Source organism: Fundulus heteroclitus, chromosome 12, assembly GCF_011125445.2.
Source record: "Fundulus heteroclitus isolate FHET01 chromosome 12, MU-UCD_Fhet_4.1, whole genome shotgun sequence".
In the NCBI taxonomy this organism is placed as follows: domain Eukaryota; kingdom Metazoa; phylum Chordata; class Actinopteri; order Cyprinodontiformes; family Fundulidae; genus Fundulus; species Fundulus heteroclitus.
Genome location: NC_046372.1, coordinates 40,780,685 through 40,802,524, shown reverse-complemented (window position 1 = coordinate 40,802,524; position 21,840 = coordinate 40,780,685).

The following is a 21,840-nucleotide window of genomic DNA, read 5'->3' as shown; positions in this document are numbered from 1 at the left end:
GTTTCATATAAGTGATGTTTGGATGATTTGTTGTAAAGCAACAGAGAACTAGTCTATTTTTTAATATTGTTGCTGACTTTATGTCATTGATCATCCACCATGTTTATCAGGTCTTTGGGGTTATTTTGTCCTTTGACTGTTGTTTTGGTGTAACTATACATATGGTTCATTGTTTGTCACGTACATCTTAAGCCCTGTCTACACTGACCTAAATATTTTTCCACATAGTGTTTTCTGTTTTGTTTTTTTGCTCCATTAGCGTCTCCTTTTTCTCCGTTTTAGTGGTAACAACTGATCTTTTTTTTTAAATTAAAATAATTTCCCGCTTTGCAGATGCCAACACTATCTTGCTATGTAAGAAATTACTACTGTGAAGCTGTTTTTTATATGTTATGTTTAATTCTACGTTGTCTCACACTGTTTCCGTTGAAATTGAACTGTAAATGTAAGAAGTGAATTTTTAAAGAAAGATGTGAACCGTGTCAGAGACCAGATACTAGACAGTTACAGAAGGTATTCAATTAACTGTGATGCTTTGCATGAAAAAGATTAGTGACTTCCTAAGCTTAATTCTCAATTCAAAGAAACAGTGGGTTTCAGAGGGAAAAAAAACAGATAAAACATGTGGAAATCTCAATTTTTACACAGAGTAAAATCATTTTAGCTGCACTTAATCTGTCAGAGATTAGCAGAATTACATAAATACATTTCCTCTGAAGATTTCAACCAGCATATTTACGTATTTACATATTTCACGTTGTCACTCCTACATATGAAAAAAACAGTAGGCAAAGAATATGCTTTGACAATGATAGGGCTTTTTAACTAATTGACAGGAGAAATTTATTAAAAAAAATTTCTGTGATTGCCTCTAATTTCGATGACACATTTGTCTTGAGTTCTTGTCTGTTGGTAATAGCTGGAGAACAATCCACTACTTGGGGATGTAATCCAGTTTAACTTTGTGTGGACAACCAGTAGTCTTGTTCACAATATGTTCGTGCGAGGCTTGGACACGTCTGTTAGTCTTTCACAATCAAAACAGATGAAAAGTTTATCTTCCAACCAGCTACTTAAAACACATTACTGTATTTGATTAGCAACCATAGTGGTTTTTTTTTTTTAAAGAAGACTCAAAGAGCAATGTACTGTTGCTATGAAATTAGTCTTGATTGTTGCCTTAATTCTTTATGTATTTCTGAAGTTTTGGTGTATTCCCTCCTGGTTGTAATCCACATATTATTAGATCTGTTCTGTATCTTGTCGTTCAGTCCTTAATAGAAACGTGGCTTCCGCTTTTGAAGTTGTTCCTTTAACTACAGTCTTTGGTCTAACACACACTGTGGAGGTTTGGAAACCATTAAGGACTTGTTGATTTTCTTTTTTTTTTATAACAACCTTTTCACACTGCATGTCATTATATGATACACTGGATGAACAATGTGAGGAAGCAGAGGAAGCTATAGATGCAATCATGAATAGACAAAAGACCAAGAACGAGACAAATCCTTCTGTTTATGAAGGCTGAATATCTCATAGGTTAAACCTGGCTTTAGTTTAGTTGTGTGTATTTCATGTGATTTGATATGGTAAATGATATAAAACCCCACCATTCATTATATTAGGCATTTTATGTGAAATCAACCACATTCCTCTGGGATTACTGAAAAGGTAACTGAATGATAAATTTTGTGAACCCTGTTCTTCTAATGACCTTGCTCTCACTGCATGTCTCCCTCCGCTCTTAGCCTTCCTTGTTACCTTGTTTTCTCTGTTTCCGATCTCAGGTAGCAGGAAGTGAGCTGAAAGGCCATCTGGACTGCAGCTGATTTTCCAACTGCACGGTACACACGCCAACACACCCTCCACCTTAATCAGCTTTGAGTCCATACACTGCCGGAGCTGACAAGGTTATGCCTTTTATGGGGCGGCTAACACAAACAATTCACAGACCATAAGTCCTTGTCTCTGTGTTTTCATTTGACCATAAATCACTTCCTAAAGCACCCCAGAGACCCCATTCAGTTATTCAGTTAACATATATATATATATATATATATATATATATATATATATATATATATAATTTTTTTTTTTAGATTTTTTTGCTGTTGTGAATTTCTAGGTAGTCTTACCGCTCCAGGGTCACCTAGCTTGTAAAACGAATCTCTATCACTCTTAACTGAATACTACTAGACGCATAAGTTGTGGTTTAGTAGCCTGCTGGGATTTATTAAGGCTGGGAAGCCATGTTGTTCACTGCAGCGGACGCTTAGCAGCCTAAATCGATCGTGTTTTACATGCACATTTGTACAAATGTGGACCACTTGGATGTGACTCCGCTCCCCGCCGCTTCGCAGATTGGTCAGAGCTGCTCAGGCATCAGACTCACTTTATTTCCAACAGAGCTGAACAGGTATGCTGAGAGCTAAGAGCTCCCTTGTGCTTCAGGCCAGATTACATTAGGTTTGACTGGCAGCCAGTTGTTGTGAGTGCTTTCTCCGGTGTTTCAGTGTAGAGAGCTAGTTGGGCAAACGTTAGCATCAAAGAAGTCTTTGGAAGAGATCAGTCAGGCTAACAGGAGGAATGTAGCTACAGGATAGTATTTTTCGCCCCTTCCTGTTCATGTGAAATGGGCCTCCAGTAAGGTGAGAGCAAGGTGAATATTGTCAGCATCATGTTTTATGCTGAGAATAGTGTCTATAGGGTGAATTTTAGCTTTCCTCTTGGGTGCTCCTGTGATTAATGCTCTCCTTGGTAGGTTTGAAGTTGTTTCATAATCTTTCCATTTCAGATGATGGGTTGAGAAATGCTCCCAGACATGATGGAAGCTTGGCATGTTGTTTTATAATCTTATCCAGTTTAAAGCTTCTCCACTCTCACCCTGACCTGCCTGCTGTGTCTTTGTGATGCTGTTTGTTCATAAAGTCTTTCCAACAAACCTCCGACAAACTTTGCCTGCAAGCTGAATTCCCGCTGTATTTGTGCGTTCACAAACACACGAGAATCCATCTTGTACCGTTCCGGCTTCAGTCGTTTGTGACCGGACCAAAAACGGTTCAGGCCAGTCACGTTGCAGTACTGTGGTTTAAGGCGGGACATACCGCTGTGACGAAATAAACATAAACTCATAAACATGGAGGGTGTACTTTGATAGTAGAACAGCAAGAAGTGCTTTGACTAGCTTACCTTCTAGTGGTTTCTCTTGGTGCCTACTGCTTACGTTTTAATTTGATACTGTGATTGGCTAAAACCAACCCCTGGTGGGTGGGCACTAGGTGTCGCTTCATCCAATCAGCTTGGAGAGTTCTGCTGATTGTCCCTCCTCTGTCCAAACGGATTCAATGAGCGCAGTCCCCGGTTGATAACGTGCAGAACGGAGAGATCTACACATTATCAATCTGGTTGGCCAGGTTAACCTCTGAGGGCTTCACAGAGCAGCTGCATTTATACACAGGAGATTTCTTCAATTTGAGTCAATTTTACTCAGACAAATTTCCTGTGTACTGGGATTAAATTACACACAGGGGAACTGTATTTTGGCAATCCTTGTGCTGGACTTCCTTTAAGCATATCAGAGTAGAGGAGGATGAACGCGCACCACATTAGTTTTTTTTCCTCTCACTTCACGATTATGCGCTGTCCTGTGCTAGTCTGTTACATAAAATCCCCATAAGTGTATTGAAGTTTGTGGCTGTAATGTGAAAAAAGGCAAGTGACTGTTACCACTCTGCAACAACATATTTCACCCAAAACATTTTACTTAGTTTGCAAGTACATTCTCAGGTTTAATAAAGACACCGAATTACATGTAAAATTAAAATGCCTTGCTATAATCATATGATTCTGTCTCTGTTTTTATTTCTACTTTACAATCACCAGTCTCTTTTACCCTCACTATAAAATGACAGACAGGGCTCTGCTTTCTCAGAAAAATGTCCTACAGGAAAGTCTCAGGGGGCTCTTAAATATTTATGTCTGGCTCTCTAAGTCTGCGTGTTTGACCCCCAACCAAAGATGCCTCAAGTTTAATGTTTTGGAAAAACGGAGGAAGAAAAATCCATATGAAGCTTTTGGTTGGAAGCTTGGGATAAAACTAATTTAGGAATAACCTTGCACAGCAGTGGGTCTTTCCCCTGGTTTTTGCCTGACTGGTGTCATTCTTTCAGAATATAAGCCTCTTGGAGCCCAGGGTCCAGAGCCTAAATGTGACCAACCAGTTGTCCTGTGTCAGAGCCCTGCGGGGCGGACAGCAGTACCTGTGCGACAGCTTGCGTACATCAGTCAGCTGCTCTGCTGGGTCCTTCTGCTCATTTTTGCCTCAGACATTGATTGAGATCCATACAAACCTGGTTCCCTCTGTGGATGCAGCGCGTTTGATCTCCATGCTTTGATCTTGAAAAGATTCTTTAGTGTCGTCCTTCTGACATACCGAAGAAAAACCAGAGGTCCTTTAGTTCCTTAGATGTGACTATGAACCCTAAAATAACCTCTGAGCTCAGTGTATCCTCTTACAAAGAGATAGTGTGATGACTGAACCCACTGACTGCCACTTCCTAACAATGTCTATTTTCTCTTTCAGGCAACACAGTCCTGAGGTAAATCTTTTTTTTTTTTTTTTTTTTTTTTTTTTTGCAAAGCGAACCAGAAGAACAATTATAATATTTGAGTTGCTCCTTTTTTGCCATTAAAGAAGATATTTGCTGCCATTTCACAACAACACTCAAAAACAGTAACCTCATCATAACGTCACTAATATCAGAGGTGGGTACTAACTAGTTACATTTACTCTGTTGCATTTACTTGAGTAACTTTTTGAACAAAATGTACTTCTGGGAGTAGTTTTACTGCACCGTACTTCTTACTTTAACTTGAGCAAATTATATGAAGAAGTATTGCTACTCTTACTGAAATACATTTTCTGGCTACTCTGTCCACTGTGATTAACTTCACTGAATAAAGAACAAACTTGTTTCAACCAAATTGCACCAGAGAGACACACATCTACAGTTTATATTAAAGTGAGACTTCTTGTTTGTACACAGGTTTTGTTGTTTTAATGGTATTTTCTATCTGCTGAGCTCATCGAGCCATTTACAGTAACCACAGGGAACAGTAGAGATTGTTTTTGGAAATACTTTGCACTGTTCTAACATACTGTATATACATTAACTGTTTGGTTTCATACTTTTAATGCTGAAAAACATTGTTTAGAAAAGTGTTTCTTCTGCCTGAATTTTTTACTAATTGTTATTGTTTTTAAATGTTTTGTTACTCGTTAAAATACCAGAATTTGTACATAATTTATTTTTTTGCCTGATTACAACATTTTTACAAATTAAATAAGTTGTTATGAATATTTACCAGTTAGTAGCTTTCTTAGCAAATACTTTTCATTCTGACTTAAGTATTTTCTTGGTTGGGTACTTTTCACTTTGTCTTGAGTAAAAATATGTTGAAGTAGTGCTACTCTTACTTGACTAAAATTTCTAGCTACTCTACCCACCTCTGACTAATATTTAACCCCAATTCTGTCAATAAGACCATTTTAGTTTGGATTCTTCCTCAGCCGAGACAAAAGCATGAAGGCAACCACAATTTCTTAAAATTCAACCTTTGTAGAATCCATAATCACCTGTAAATTCTTAATATCACAAGACTTTAGCTGCTTTTCCCGACTCATTGTGTGTCTTTATAACAGGCTGGGACAGCATTTAGACAGGATTGGGAACTCTACCTCTGGAAGAGAGAGATTTTTTATTCTTCTTTCTCACCAAGATGGATCTGACTCTGAATAAAGACAAACCGCTGCTTGTAATTTGCCATTCTAAACACAATTAAAATATTTTCGTTTTTACTTTTCTTCTAATCCAGTTAGGAGTGTACCACTTTAAAAAGAATGTGCAAGTGGTGAAAATAATCCCATTGTAATAATGGCAACGCCCTTATACCTTTATATGAAGATCTTTGTGGTATTTGTAAAAAATATTTGCATTATTTCCTCCCACAGCCGTTCTCTGACATTTGACAGTTTCGGATCATCAAAATGACCTTTACTATCAGACTTGAGGAAATAAAAAAGGCAGTTTTGAAATGATGGTTTTAATAATTATGGTATATAAACTCTATTCAAATCAACCTCTGGCCTTTGAATAGGCCACTCCAAAACGTTCCTTTTATGAGCCATTCAGAGGTGGAGTAGTTGGTGTACTTCAGATTATTGTCCAGATGCAAAACCAAAGAGCGCTACAGACTGATGGTCGGCCATTCCCCTTCACTGATGTTTAGTCTATCTTATATTTGAATCATGAACACTAACTGTTCTGTGGGAACAGGCACAGGGCCGGCAGGGCTTTAGATGTTCTTTATGGGTTCTTTTGTGACCACCTAGATTAGTTGATGGACGTCCGTTTGGTGGGTTCAGATTTTGCCATTTTGGTTCCCCATGTGAAATTATGCTTTGGCTCTCTCCTCTAATCCCAAAATAATAGTTTTCTAAAATGGAGCCATTTTAAAAAGGGCCAAAACTGCATTCAAATATTTCAGGATTTAGACATTTTTGTCACCATGGAAATAAGACTCTGAGAACCTACCTCTAGACTACTAGGACCTAGTAACCTGCCTCTGTGGAACAATGTATTTAATATTTCCTCACTTCACCTATCCATAAAGGATGTAGATGAGATTTACCTGATTCTGAACATTACCAGTAAAGCATCCAGTGCAGCGGACAGAACACTTTCATGTGTTCAACATCAAATTATTTGGTGAAGATCTTGGATTTATTAAATAAAGCAGGTTGCATCACAATTATACAATTACACGGCAACTACAGAATCTGCATGATTTATTAAGCAAATTTTCTTTATTTCAATCAAGCTTGCATGAAAAAAATCAGCCCCTCAATATAAAACAAAAGCAGAGCTGCAACGTGTTCTACGTCCAATGAGCTGACAAAGAGAGATGTTCCTACCAGACAACCTGCAGAGCAGCTCTGTTCATGTTCAGATGGACATGGTCCAATAATTTAACCTGCATCTACTTTCAGATAACTGTCCAAATGCAAAAACTAGAATTTCATTCATATTTTTGTCATCCTATTCTGCAGTGAGAATGTTACACATGAATTGATATTTTGTGAATGCTTTCTGCCTTGAGTTTAGGTGAAAAGGTTGCCATTAAGGCTTATCTTCTCCAATCATTTAAAACTGAGCCACCGACTGCTTTCTTTGCAAAAGGTTTAAATCATCTTTTGAAAACATCTTTTTTATTTGCTAACGTTATATATATATATATATTTTAAAATTAGTTAGATGACCCAAAACACTGTATGAGTGTAAAAAAAGCAAAGACAGAAGCAATTTGTAAAGGGGCTAAATTCAGTTTCCCAGCAGTGTAGAGTAAGTTAGCATAAAATATTAAAATATGATGAATGACTCAAGACATCTGAACAGCTCTGTGAGTACTACCAAAATGTGTTTAATAAATTAATTTATTGGTTTCTGAAATAGACAGTTGCACATTTATTAGTTATTAAGAAAATAATTATTTCTGAAAGAGCTTTTAAAATGAGTGTTGTTGAAAAATCTGTCTCATTTTGAGGCAGACTGCCTGTCAGCCAGAGCATTGGCAGATGGAGATCAGAACTACAGCACCACCCCACCTCCCCAATTACCTGTCCGTCCTCACTTCTGGCATCCCTGGTCATGGAGATGGGGCTGATTTTCTGACCATGAATCAGACCTTCAGTGCCTCTCCATCTAAATGACTTCCTCAGGTCAGAGGTCAATGTCCCATCACTCACTAAGCCGTGCCTGATTAGCCGGTTGGGTCAAAGTCCCAGGATGGTTATTTGCTTAAGGAAATCTCCAAGTGCAACGAGATTCTCTGTATTCTTCATTCTGTTTAGTGCGTGTTTTGTCACCTACATGTTATTCTACATCATAATAGAGCTATGTTACAGCTCCAACACTGTGCGGAGTCTAGTTTTTTAGTACAGCAAAATCGCTTTTATTGCTGTGGCTAATTTTACAAGTTTTTAAATACGCCTTTGAGTCAATATGAAATCTCTTCCCAGATTTTTTTCCTCCTTGTTTTTATTTCTCTAATATGACTCACCATCCTGTTTTTTGCGGCGGCCCCTCCTTCTTGGCCGTCCCAGGCTGCATTTCTCTCCCATGAAATTGTTTTCGGCCGAGCTGCGGCCTGCTGCTCAGACTACGGCTGTGTTTGACTGTGATCTGAAAGACTCCCGATGACACATTTGTGTCAGGAAGCAGCTTTGGTCGCTGAACGCTATTCAGAAACACAAAAGAATCGCAGAAGGCAATATTTACATCAACAGCAACGTTTAGGGCCACAACAATGTAGCCCCGACACAGCAGCGTGTGTCAACAAAGCAACGCTGCAGCATATCCAAATCCCCAAATTAATTTGCCCCCTACAGACTCCGGCTACAGAACGAGTGATTGTGTTTTGTTTTATTTATTTTTTTATCAGCTTCACAAACACGGTAGCACTAACAAAGTATCCTTTCTGTGCTGTTTCCTTCCACTCTGATTGGACTAATTGGGACCTGTTGACAGCGAATCCCATCCGTGCAGGAACAAGCCAATCAAATCTCAGCGTCTGTCATCCCGGGCACACGGAGCTTCCAGCCCCCCTTCATAAAGGCCTTTGTCTCGGTGACCTAACTGACCTGGAGCATTTTTTAATATGGAAAGCCTGATTAAGTCTCTCAAAACAGGACATGAGGCATTTGGGTAGGGAGAGCTTTTGGTTCAAAGGATAAAAGCTGTGCTTTATGGCATTGCAATCTTTCTAAAAGCTGCCCTCATAAATAGCACACAGTTCAAAAACTGACCGATGCCTATCTCTAGCGGTCAGTTCAAAAACGATACGGGTAAAAAAAAAAAAGAGAAAGGACCTGTGTAGCCCAAACAATTTTTTTTTTTTTACCTTGAGTTGAAAAGTGAAAGGATGAAGAGAAGTTTGCTTGAAACATTGCTAGAACTAATTGAGTAGGCTAGTCAAGCCTGGCTTGTGTTATCTTTGTTCAGGGTTAGTTTAAATAGCACATATAGGTAAAAGAAAAAAGTCAAATCGTGCAAAAATTCATCCAAGATATTAAGTGGCTAGCCGTAACAAGATGTCAATAGCTGTCCGTTACATTAATAGTTTTAATGAAAGTGACTGATACTGTATTTATTGTAAAAAAAAAAAAAAAAAAAAAGAAAAAGAAAAAGATATATGTCATGAAGCGGTGTCCAGTTACTGTCAGCGTGAGCAGTGGTAATGGGCCTCAGATAGAGAACATTGAGCTTCACATTCTGTTGTCTACACTTCCAACTGGTTTTAGACTTTGTGAAAAAGGGAGTAGCTCTTGAGTTGCTCTGTTGTGTTTACAGAGATGACCGATAAAGACATTTATCTGAAGAAGCTCCCATCAGTTTTAAATAATTTTAAAACTTTCTCTGTAGAAAGAAGAAATGGTCACAGAGACACAGAGAAGATAAAATTATTTACTTGCACAGCGAGATCTCTGCAGCTACCTCGACTGGCTAACTGTTTGCCTGGTAACGACTTTGTACCTTCATGTCAGCACTTAACAGAAAGGCTGTTTCACAGTTTTTGAACACTTTTGATCATCTCTAGTTCAAAATCTAAAATTCTTACACTGATCCAACCCAACGAGGTAATACTTATAGTGTACATATAAGCTGCTATATAAGTTCAGTCCATTTTACCATTTACTACAGTGATTCCAGATTGTTTACAGCAAAACGTGTGAACTCCTCTGGCTCTACTCCATTGTTGTAAACATTAAAGTTTGATTCTTAGTTTTTCCACGAGTACAGCCAAAATCTCATCTCAATTTTGTGAATCCAACACACTCTTGTCTTTAAACTGGAGCCTACATGGAATCGCCATTAGTTAATACATGTTATATGTTCAAAAATGTCCATTTTAATTTCTGAAACCTTTTACTTGTGCCTGCTGCACTATTGGTAGTGCTGAAGTGGATTGCATCAGTTGAGACAAAACAGGTTGCTGGACTTAAGCCATGGATGGTGGCAGCAGAGCTGTTGGCACATCTGAACCCAGATCCAAAAAGAATCATTAAGCACCCCCACCTTGGAGAGATTGCTATATGTAGGTGTCTTGACTTCCAACACATTCAGTCAACGTGTGTTGCCTTTACCGCATTTGTTCAGAGATTTTTCATTTGCCTTCGTTCAGAATGTTTAATTCATTTCAACATTTACCACTCACCAAAAGAACAAAAAAAAAAACTATGTAATGTGATATTTAGTAACAGTTTGCAAAACTCTGTTTAGGGAATCCTATGTATGTTTGAATCCTGCTTCTCGTTGCAAGATGTTTTATTTTCGCTCAGCAATCTTTGTTGTATCACAGAATTTTTCAAATTTGCATAGACTACATTTTTGCCCAGTGACCTTTTACCAGTAAAGTTAAAGGATTTTAAAGCTTTGCAGGACCTTCTAGTTTCAAAAGCAAAAACCAAACACTTTAGTGATTTGTTTACCTCTAAAACCTAGTATTTTATATAGAATATAAAGTAGGGAAAAATGCCATTAAAGACAAAGTATAGTTACAAACAAAAGTTATTGTGAAAAAATCCAAACTTTACATAAATAACCTCCACTAGTTTGTCAACAGCTGTCTGGTAATATTGACAGGGTAGAGTTCCCTGTGGGGAACGTCCTAACTGCTTTTGTATTTCGTTTCCTCTGCTTTGAAGATGTCCTTAATGTGAAGACACGACAGCACCTTAGCTCTGGCTGTTCGCTCAGACAAATGACTGGAGGAAGGGTTGGACTGGAGCAGCTCAGAAAAAGCTCTCTGCCCAATCCAGAATTTCTCAGAGCAACTTATCCTTCAGCGCCATTATGAAGCACTCATATCTTGGCCAGCACCTGCCTTTGGTGGGCCAGGATACCCATCCTCCCATCGCCTTCATCCTCTGTGGAGTGCCGGAGAAGTCCGGTGATCCTCATCCATCCAAAGCGCTCAGCAGAGCAGCCGATGGGAGAAAAGGCAGTCGTGATGAGAGAGAGAATGAGCGGAGTATGCACCCATGCGCCCTTTGTGCTTTTAACCCACCACCTCTCCGGTCTTCCACGGCCATGTCCACACAATAGAGCCCTAACAGGAACTGTCAGCGGACGACACTACGGCAACGCTAAGGGGGGCAGGATCACGTTAGCGCTGTGTTTGTGCGGCACTGAAAGCCTGCTAGCTACAGTTTAAAGCGTGTTTTGTGTTGTTTTCTAAAGAGGTGTTCGGTACCTTTCAGCCCCTTGTTTGCTGACACCAAACACCAGAGAAGGAGCGAGGCTCGTAGCGTTGGAGGAACGGGAAGGCCTTAAAATGCACTCTGTTTTTTTTTCTTTTAAAAAGGTGTATACGTTGTCCTGTAGGGGGCTCCACTTTGCTCCCGAAGGCTGATCAATATAGTGAGGCGATGACATTTTCATTTTGCCCCGGCAGAACAGAGATAGCGAGGCTGTGAATGGCGGCGCTGAGAGACGGCGGCAGGTGAATCGTCCTGACAGCAGATACAGTGTATCAACGTGCTGCTTTTAAGCGCTGCGGTTAGGATTCGGTGTGTCCCTACATGTGGGGCTCTGTTTGGCCGCCGCTTGTGAAAGCGATACTTGTCGCCATCCTCATTGTGTGTTTGCTTTTGAGACTGTGCTTATGTGTTTGTGAGTTATTGCCATGTACACAGAGCCACGAGCCAGCTGCAGACTTTATTTGTATGATACATGTAATTAATTCACAAAGGCTCTTAAGATCCTTAGGCTCCGGGTACAAAGGAGGTGGGCCGCTGTGATGAGGTTAGGCTGAATCGGCTTATGATTTTATTTGTTGGGAACCAATATTTAGGCAGGTGTAACAGCTGAAAGGGATAAGGAATGCATATATACACACACCTGAGGGAAGAGACAACAGCGCCTCTAGGGTTACTGAGCCAAGGGCTTGGGACCTCACTCATGATGCAGTCCCATAATACACTTTTTCACAATTTGTTATGTCACAATCGCAAACTTTAATGCATTTTTTTTTGTCCTTTTATGATAGACCAACACAAAGTAGAGCAAAATTGTGAAGTGGAATAAAAATAACACATAGTTAGCTTTTTTTGCTGTTATTTTTACTTATTTCTTTTCTTTTTTTACAGTAAAACAAACTAAAAGGTTTAGCCCCTTCCCCCTGACCTCTCTAAATGAAATCCATGGCTAGAATTACCTTCAGAAACAACCTAATTAGTGAATACCAGCTCTGTGAAGGCCTCAGGGGTTGGTTAGCGAACATTAGTTAGCATCTTGAGGACCAATAATCCAGAAGACAGGTCAGGGAGAAAGGTTGTAGGGCAATATTCCAAGCTTTCAACATATCTAAAAGTGAGGTTCAACCCTTAATCTGAAAATGCAAAGAGTATTGCACCAGTGTAATCTGCCAGGTCATGATTGCTTACTTAAATGTCCAGGCTGGGTAAGGAGAACATTAGTTAGAGAAGCAGAGGTCAATGGTAGCTCGGAGATCTACAGCTTAGGTATGAGCATCTGTTAACATTAAAAGTATTAGTTGTGTTCACCAGAAACACGAGATGGAGGAGTGACAAGACTGTTTAGAGAAAACCAGGACAACACCTAGTTGCAGTTTGCCACAAGTCATGTAGTCAACACAACTAACATGTGAAAGAAGGTGCTGTGTGCAGATGACACCAAAATTTTACCTTTAAACCTACGTACTTGTAATACACTGCATGTGGAGGACAACTAACAGTGCATCGTCCTGAGCACAACATCAGCATCATCCTGTAGAGTTTATTTTGTTCTGTTTTGCCTTGCCTTTTTTTCAACAGGGCCTGTAAAGCCGGTCAGAGCTGATGGGAAGATGCAAAGTGCTAAATACAGACGAAGCCCATCAGAGGCTGCAGAAGACTTGAAACGGAGACAGCGGCTCCTCTTACATTGAGATAATGACCCTGAAAATACAGCCAGAACTATCATTGAGTGGTTGAGATTAAAGTACTGTTTATTCATGGTCCCACATCTAAATCTCGATCCCTCAAGAATCTGTGGCAAGGCTTGAAATTACTGTTCGTTCAAACTCACGATCATATCACATTACTCTCTGCCTCTCTATCTATCTATCTATCTATCTATCTATCTATCTATCTATCTATCTATCTATCTATCTATCTATCTATCTATCTATCTATCTATCTATCTATCTATCTATCTATCATTCTATATATATATATATATGTGTGTGTGTGTGTGTGTGTGTGTGTGTGTGTGTGTGTGTGTGCGTGTGCATTTATACATACTATATATGCTTGTGTATTGTTAAATAACTGTGTAATAATTTCTGAATATACATCTGAAGGTGTTGCTCTCTGCTAGGCTCTCTATGGCATCAAGACAGCAATTCGTAGTGCTACACTGCCAGACAGGACACGTAAAGATTAAAAATAAAATAAAGATGTTGGGGGGATTATGTATTATGGCAAGAATGTTTGTGTCTGTCAGAAACAACTATTATTTTTTATTATAGTAATATATTAATGGAACATTTGTTGTATTTATTTGGAAAAACTAAGTAAGCAAATTGATTGTAGTTTACCTCACATTAAATGTATGATTGTACAATTTCAAATAAGGAAACAGAGGAACAGACTGTTAGTAAGAGAAGGAGTGGTATTAATTAAATTGTACTTCTTCCCATTCCTTTTCTTTCTTTTATCTTTTTATGGGTTTCTATTGGGGAATTAGTTTAGTTTATTTTCTGTTCGTTATTTTCAGATTTGAAATTAACTTCTTAAACTTTAACACTAAATCTAACTTATGAGGGTTGCTTTGAAATGTGCACCATACTTTTCAGAATGTAATTGTAAAAAAATATATTTTGTTAATCTAATATTTCTTTTTTTTTTTTTTTTTTTTAGATATTTTTGGTATAAAACAGTCTAATAGCAGACTAATAACAAAATAGGGTTTAAAATATTAGGGTTATGTAGCTCAGTGACCATTAGATGGCAGTAATACATAGCTAAGCAGCTTCAGCCAATGTCATGGGCGCTCTTTTTTTGTTTGTTTTATTCTACCTTGTTGAAAAAACCTGTTTGGATGGAAATTTTATATTTAAAACATAGAAAAGGTCAGCATAATTTTGATGGGTTCCCTGGTGGTAGGGTGGTCAATCTGCAACTTCCTGCAAAGCAGAACATGAGGAAAATATGCTTTCAGAAGAAGTTGTTGCTATGGTCCACACTCAGCAGTCATCCACTTTATGTGAAAACATACAAACACTAGCATGTCAAGGGACCATCTCTGCAAATAATTTTAAATGTTTGTGTCCCCTGTCTCATCTAATCTTTTTTTCTTTCTGTGAGATTTATTACTGAGAAAATACATTGTCAGAGAAAACCTGAACAGCTTTTCCCATGTGGTCGATGGATTGGTTGTAAGGGGTGGATCGCATGTCGGATTCCAAAAAGAGGCCAACCCACCAACAAACAAACAAGCGAGTGAGCAGAAACACATCTCACAGAGAGAAAACCCGTGGTAGCTGACTGCTGGAGCTTTATTGTGGTCTAGCTTTTATCTATAAGACAACACAGGACAACTTCACAGGGCTTTGGCTTTGGAGAGCACACAGTGGATCAAACCAGCCTTATCTGCAGGCATCGCCCACCTCTGTTTGTCATACCTCAGCTTCCAGAGGTTCTCTGCCAGTGAAATTAGCCGGCTTTATCACTGCTAAAACCGAGATTGTTCACAGTTTACGATTCAAATAAATGCATATCTCCTGCCAGTTTATTAACCTGTTCTAAGGCTCTTTAGAATGAATACACAAAGTCAAATTTAATCAATTTATTCTTATTTCAGTATGTATTAAATGACCTACAGCAAAGAGAGACTGGGATCTTGAGCAGATTAGGCTGGTAGTAAAAAGACTGGTAATAGAAAACATTGAAAGTGGAAACATGTGAAAAAAGTGTTTTTTCCCTCTGACAGATATATTCTCTATTGCTTTTATTGCACTTCACATGATCAGAGAAATGTTAGTATCAGACACAGAGAGCCTGATTACAATAAAAAAAATACTGTTTTAAAACCTTTGATTTATTAAAAGAAAGCTTTTCAAATTTAGCCCTGTTTAAATAAGTACCCCCCCACACACACACACACACACACACACACACACACACACACCACATGTTAAAATATGAATTAACATTAATCACTTTTTTCTTGCCAGCCACACACAAACTTGTTCAATAAAGAAAGGATTTACAATAAAAGAAATCTGTCCAACATGTGGTAGGCTAAAAAATCTTTAAAAGGAGCAGGTTAGGTCCCAATTTGAATAAACTCAAGAACAGAATAGAAACAAAGTCTTTTTGCATTGACCTATCTTCAAAGGGCTTTAAAGGCAGTGGGACACCAACCATTCAAAGTGAGAGCAATTTTCCCAAAGAAAACATTGAACAGCGCTGAATCTTCCCAGTACTGGCCATTTTCCCAAAGCTCCAGTAGAGCACGGACTCATCTAGGAAGGTCACAAATTAACCCAGGAAATAATTAAAAGACTGTGTAAAAACACAATCAGTATGACATTACAGTCCATACATATATGACAGAAAAATACCTCTCAGCTCAGATCAGGTCATTTAAGAAGATCCTTGAGAAATGTTATGACTACAGGAACAAATTATTTTTTAAGTCTATTTTTCACACACTTGGGAAGAAGATACCTACGTCCAGAAGGAATAAACTGGAACTCATTATGAATGAGGTGGTCCTGTTGCACCAATATCGGCTTTACTTTTACAATCAATTTCTGACAATAGTTTGGTCATATTCTGAAGTCTATTCCTATCTTTGACAGGTAAAGGTCCAAACCAACAGACAGTTTATAAATATGAAAACAGTTCCAATAAAACAAGAATAAAACATGTACATCAAGGTGGAATTCTAATTAAAACCCAGAAGCTTACAATAAAAAAAAACATACTGTGATTAGCCTTTTTGGTTACTGAGTCCACATGGGGTTCATAGATCAGCCTGTGATCAATTACTGTTCTTAAGTCATTGCAGTGGTTTTATAACTTTGACTTTTACATCTGAAATTCCAACCGGTTGTGGTACATTGCTGTTTCTTGGAACTGTCTCAATTAAATTAGCAGTGATGTTGATTTTTCTCTCTACGGTTAACCTCAACATTATGATTACTTGAGGCCTCAGATAGAATTAGCTGTCTAAAATTTGCTTATGTAACATGACTTTATAACCTCACTTTTTTCTCACCCATAATACCTATTGGATTGTCAGTTCCCAAAAATACATTTAAACATTTGTGCCTGAGTGTTAAAAGTTTGGTAGTCTTAATTTAGCATAAACCCCTCAAAATAGCAATGTCGAATGGGTGTGAATGTGTGTGTGAATGGGTCAATCACTAAACTGTAGTGTGAAGCGTTTTGGAGTACAAGTACAAGCCATTTACCATTTACCATGTTCTGATCTGAGTCATTTACAACTGGGCACTTTCCAGTGAGGTGTCTCAGTACAATAACTACGTATGTTGAAAAACTCACTACCTTTAAAATGCAGCAAAATAACAGTATAAACTCAATTAGCAGTGACCTTCTAAATGCGGTATGGTCTTTTCTTGACAGCAACAGATACTTTATTCCAATAGTTTTATCTAAAGGCCAGCCTTTTGTTTCTAAAGATGTACCGGACTCAAAAACACACAGCTCACTCCTACTGAGGATGTTTTCATGCCGAGCAGTTTGCTGAAGCGCCCAGCTAACATTAGCATGTTTACTCTCTGCTTTGATTTGACGTGTTAGCTCTATTCTGTTTCGTCACCTTTACTTCCCATTTTACTGTATAACCTCTGTTACGTTATCGTCATGTTTCTTGTTCCTTTGTCTCATGGAATCCATCTGATTGTTATCATCTGCCTAAATAAAGGCTTTGCGTTTGTTCTTCTCGCAGTCTTTTCCTTCTTTTTCATCCTCCTCTTTTCAGTTCCAGACAGATTTCTTTATCAAATCCCCAGGCCTCTCCATTCCCTCTGTAAATGCATGGATTCCTTCTGGGTACTCTAGTTTCGTACATTGTCCTCAGGTGTGTGTTTTTGCATGCGTGTTTATCCTGGATTTCAGTGTGTTGTCCTATGATGGACTGGCAATCTGCCTGGGATGTACCCCAAATCTCATCTATTGATCACTGCAGATTTGCACTAGCTAGCTGAACCTCCAATGATAAAGGTGCTATAGATGGAAGACAACAGTGGCTGCCATAAAGGAAATTTGGCTCCTTAGTTGCCTCTCACAGTATTTGAAAGCTAAAGATGCAAAATAAGCAGTGTGTGGTGATGCCCGTAATTGGTCATCGAGGCCAGTGAATTTGAAGACGCTGTCATGGCATTTGAAAGCCCAACCTGCCGCACTTTTAGAATCTTGACTTCAGCCTGAGCACAAAATGAGTGTCTTTTAATGGTAAATTTGCTTTATGTGTGTGTGTGTGTGTGTGTGTGTGTGTGTGTGTGTGTGTGTGTGTGTGTGTGTGTGTGTGTGCGTGCGTGTGTGTGTGTGTGTAAATGGATACAGCATTGAGCATTATCCCCTTGCCAACAAAAAGCTTGCTATGATCATACAGCACTGAGATCAGACAGTGAAGTCATGCTGACGTTACCTTCACAATGCTGATGTACGGCTTGTGTTTTTTCAGCAGCCAAACTTGACAGCTTCCACACCCTCATATGCCTGGACAGGACCAATGTCTGCCTTTTTAAATTAACTGGTTTATCCACTGTCATAGTTGGCAGCGATATCCGCACCTACCACATGTACTGGACTTTAGTCCTCAAACACACTCAAGTTCATAAGGACATGCCAAGTGTGACAGAAGATCACATATTTCCAGAACTGACAAGTAACCTAATTAAAATAAAAAAGAGATGATAATTTTAGATTGAAAGCTCCCACTCAGTCTAAAACCGATTCCCATAAAAGCAATGCAGATTCCCAAAGGGAGAAAAGCAGCAGTGACTGACATCCACTACTCCTCACAGTTGCTCTATTGGACCATAAAGAAAAGCCCCAGTCTTCTCTTTAGGCTGATGGCTGCCAAATACAGCAGTTTTCCTCAACGTGAACATGATTCTGGGCCCAAAACCTTCAGCTAAGTGCAAGAACACCATTAAGGCTCACGTCAAAACAGCTCGCAGCCACACAGCTCGCTCTAGAAGGTACGAGCCTGTTCATGCCATCATTTGAAGTGACAGCACCCTGAGCCTCTCTCCTTCTGGCAGCCCTGAACAGTAAAGTGTGGTGGGCCGGTGCTTGGTAAATGTTAGAAAACATGTTTCAGTTTGTTGTTATCATTGGCAGCCAGGGTCTAGTTCTTGAAAGCAGTGTTCCTCTGAGAGAACAACTCAGCACATGTCGCTGCCAACTCTTATTGAGCTAGTCCAGTGTACTGACTGTGGGGTGCAATGCTTTTGGTTTTATTCTGGTTAAACTGTTTACTTGGATAGTCCAAAGTTAAGTCTCCCAGTGAGATTGAAAAAAAAAACCGTTTGCTCACCACATCCTCAAGTGAGGCACATATGCTTCTGACTAACAAAGGAAAAATATAATCATCATTGTCCTTGATGCCTGGGTTGGTGCATGCCAGTCTCACATGTGCTCAAACTACAGTGTGTTTCATTAGAAAATACCCTTTGAGAAAGAATAGAAGAATTTGCCACAGAAGGAGTTTTTATTAAAGGAGTCATTACCTGGAAATTAGACTTTTCTGTTAAAACTTGTGCGTTGGGCCTTCCAGAAAAATTACCTGTTTGTTTTTGTTTTTTTGTGTGGGGGCTCTGTATAAATCACAAAAACCCACAAGAGTGTGTTCTCTACAAGGCGAGATTGTGGTGTTCCTCTATGATTTACGTCACTAGCAGAAGGATGCTAACGTAAGCCACGCCCGCATCTTGTCAACCTAATCTCCTCTCCTCGTTTGCTCCGGAGTGTTTCCTTAACTTGGGACGATGCCAGGTGGAGACGGCATTAAGCCCGTGTTTGGAGAAAGGGGCAGTTCCAACAGGGACTCATCTGCAGTGCTGCTCCTTGTCTAACTTTTTACCGGGGTTCTCTCTTCTCTGTTCGTATTGCTATCTCTGCAAGCACGGGTCTTTTATTACGGCCAGCTACAGTGTTTCTGTGTGTGTGTGTAAGAAAGAGAGACACGTGTACTCGTGTTTCCGTGGAGCAACAAATTGCGCAAATTGTAATCACGAAAATAAATTTGTTTTTAATGGAAACACGGCAACTTCGAAAATACCCCTATTTTTCTGTAAAAGGTGTTTGCACTATGGGATGAGGGGGGTTTTCAGCCATATTGATATTAGTATATTTCACAAAATATTAATTTTTTTTTATTATTTAAAAAATAAATAATGACTATTTTGATATATTTTGTTAGTAATTCTTTCTAAAAGCCCAACAAATGTTATATATATATATATATATATATATATATATATATATATATATATATATATATATGCAACCTCCTACCTGATAGTGTGTAGCCTGCTACTGTAAAAAAGTTTGACTGCCCAGTGGAGAGACTATTCACCTTCTTCCTGATACTCATCAGTAACCTTCTTTCTCTCTGATCATCATCAAAAATAAATAAATAAATAAAAAATTACCTGACTAGCCTCCTCTTCTCAGCACACGACCAGATCTCTCCAGGAAACCCACCTGACCATAACCTACTATTTCCAATAAACTCTTTAAACTGCTACTCGGCCTCCATATTTGTTGTCCTGTCCCAAGTTGAACCTGAACCACCTCCTCCTCTCTGACAGGATTCTACCCTCCAACTTCTTTCTAATAATTCATCATAGGAGTTTTTCATTTGCATCCTTTTTACACAGTAAGTTCACAGAAATCCAACGCTAACTTAATGTGGAAGACTGAATAGATCTGATGATTTACTTACAAAAACTGATGTGTGTTTGGCTACGACTATTTTCTCTTTCTCTCACCCACACATGGGATGCCTTCACGTGTTATATGAGTTTTTTTAGGGGATTACTTCAAATGCATAATTTTCCCTCGAGAAGTTCACAGATAATATAATGCAAATGGCATGCATGATCATCTCATTGTCTTACTATGCTTTGTCTGGAAAATCGCTCTGTCTCTCTCTTGACAAGTTCACAGTTAATTAAGTACTACGCTTGGAAGGGATACCATCTGAGCCATCATTTCTCACCTGTGTTTTCTTTCTGTTTTCCTCCTCCCTGAAACTCATAGGCCCACCCAATAGGATGACTGCTGCTTTAAGATTCATTACTTTGTAAATGTGAAACTACTCTCAGATCATTTTAAGATGATTAATTACCAAATATGATGTACCATTATAAAATAAATCCAATTATTACCCTTTAAATTAAAAGCTTCACATACCACAACTTGTATTTTGAGAAAAAGCACATCGAAGCATCAATTAAAGTCTTATTTGTTTGAGATCCAGCTATAGACTCAGGTCATCGCTGTAAGCTTGGAGTGGTTCAGAAATATTCTGAGAAGTTTTATCTGTGAGGATCCTGCTTGTTTGACATCTGACCTGCTTGGCTGCTTGTAGTGTTGCTAAACAAGGTGTTGACACCTCACCCACGAGTGCCTGGACTTATGCTGAATGACTCAACTTGGAAACAAATGTTCACCTGACAAATAAGTTTCAGCCTGACATTAGTGTGTAAAGCGGGGGGGGGGGGGGGGGGGGATCTAATAACACACTCTGCTGAGAAAGAGACGAATTGTCCTCGTAAGCTAAATAAACAGAAGATTAATCTGCATTGTTATGAGAGCTGAAAAAGTCAGTCATGGATGAAATCGAGGCTTTTTCGAGAGGTAGCTGCTGAAGATGAAGCACTGATATGGAGAACTTGAGAAACTGACTGAAATACGATGCTTCTGTTGGAGACGAAAACAAAGATCTGGAGAGTTACTTAAAGGTATTGTTTTTTTAAGTTAGGACAAGTGACTTAACATCGCAAAGGTTTTTAAGATTCTGTCTGTAGTTGCTTCGTGAGCTCATATCCACAGGTCAAGTGGATGAAACATAAAAAAAAAAAAAACAGTCCTCATTTTAGCAGGAAGTCTTTGTCAGATAAAATCAAACACAAGGCTTCTGATTTGGTCCGTGTGTCGGAGCTGCGGCAGGTGTCTGGGGAGCCGGGCGGCACCGGTTCAGCGGCAGGCTTTTCTTATCACACAAAGCTTGATGCTGTCACCGCGGTAAGTGCTGAGTCTGCCTCCAAACACTGACAACGTCCAGACACCTGTAAACTGAAAAGAAACAAACTGTTAGCTGTCTGTCAGCCTCGTGTGTTAGAAAACAGCCTCATGCGAAGAAGGCGTGCTATCTGATTTACTGAATGGAAATTTTCAGAGATACAACATGACTATACGTGACATATGATCCAGGGAATTGCAAAAGTATTCATACTCCTTTTACCTTTGCTCACATTATCACCATAAACTTCTATGTACTTTTTTGGGATTATATCGTTAACACAACATAGGACATTGACGTAAAGTGCAAGTCAGATGACACATAGGTTAAATATGTTTTAGTGCTAAATATAAAAAAAACTGCAGCATGCATTTGCAAACCCTGCCAATAAACCCTATGATTGTGTTATTGAACTGGTTCTTGGTGCCCCACTTGCTTTAAGCAGATTATATCACTTGTCCAGACCTGAGAGAAGGTGTAAGGGGAAGCTTTTTCC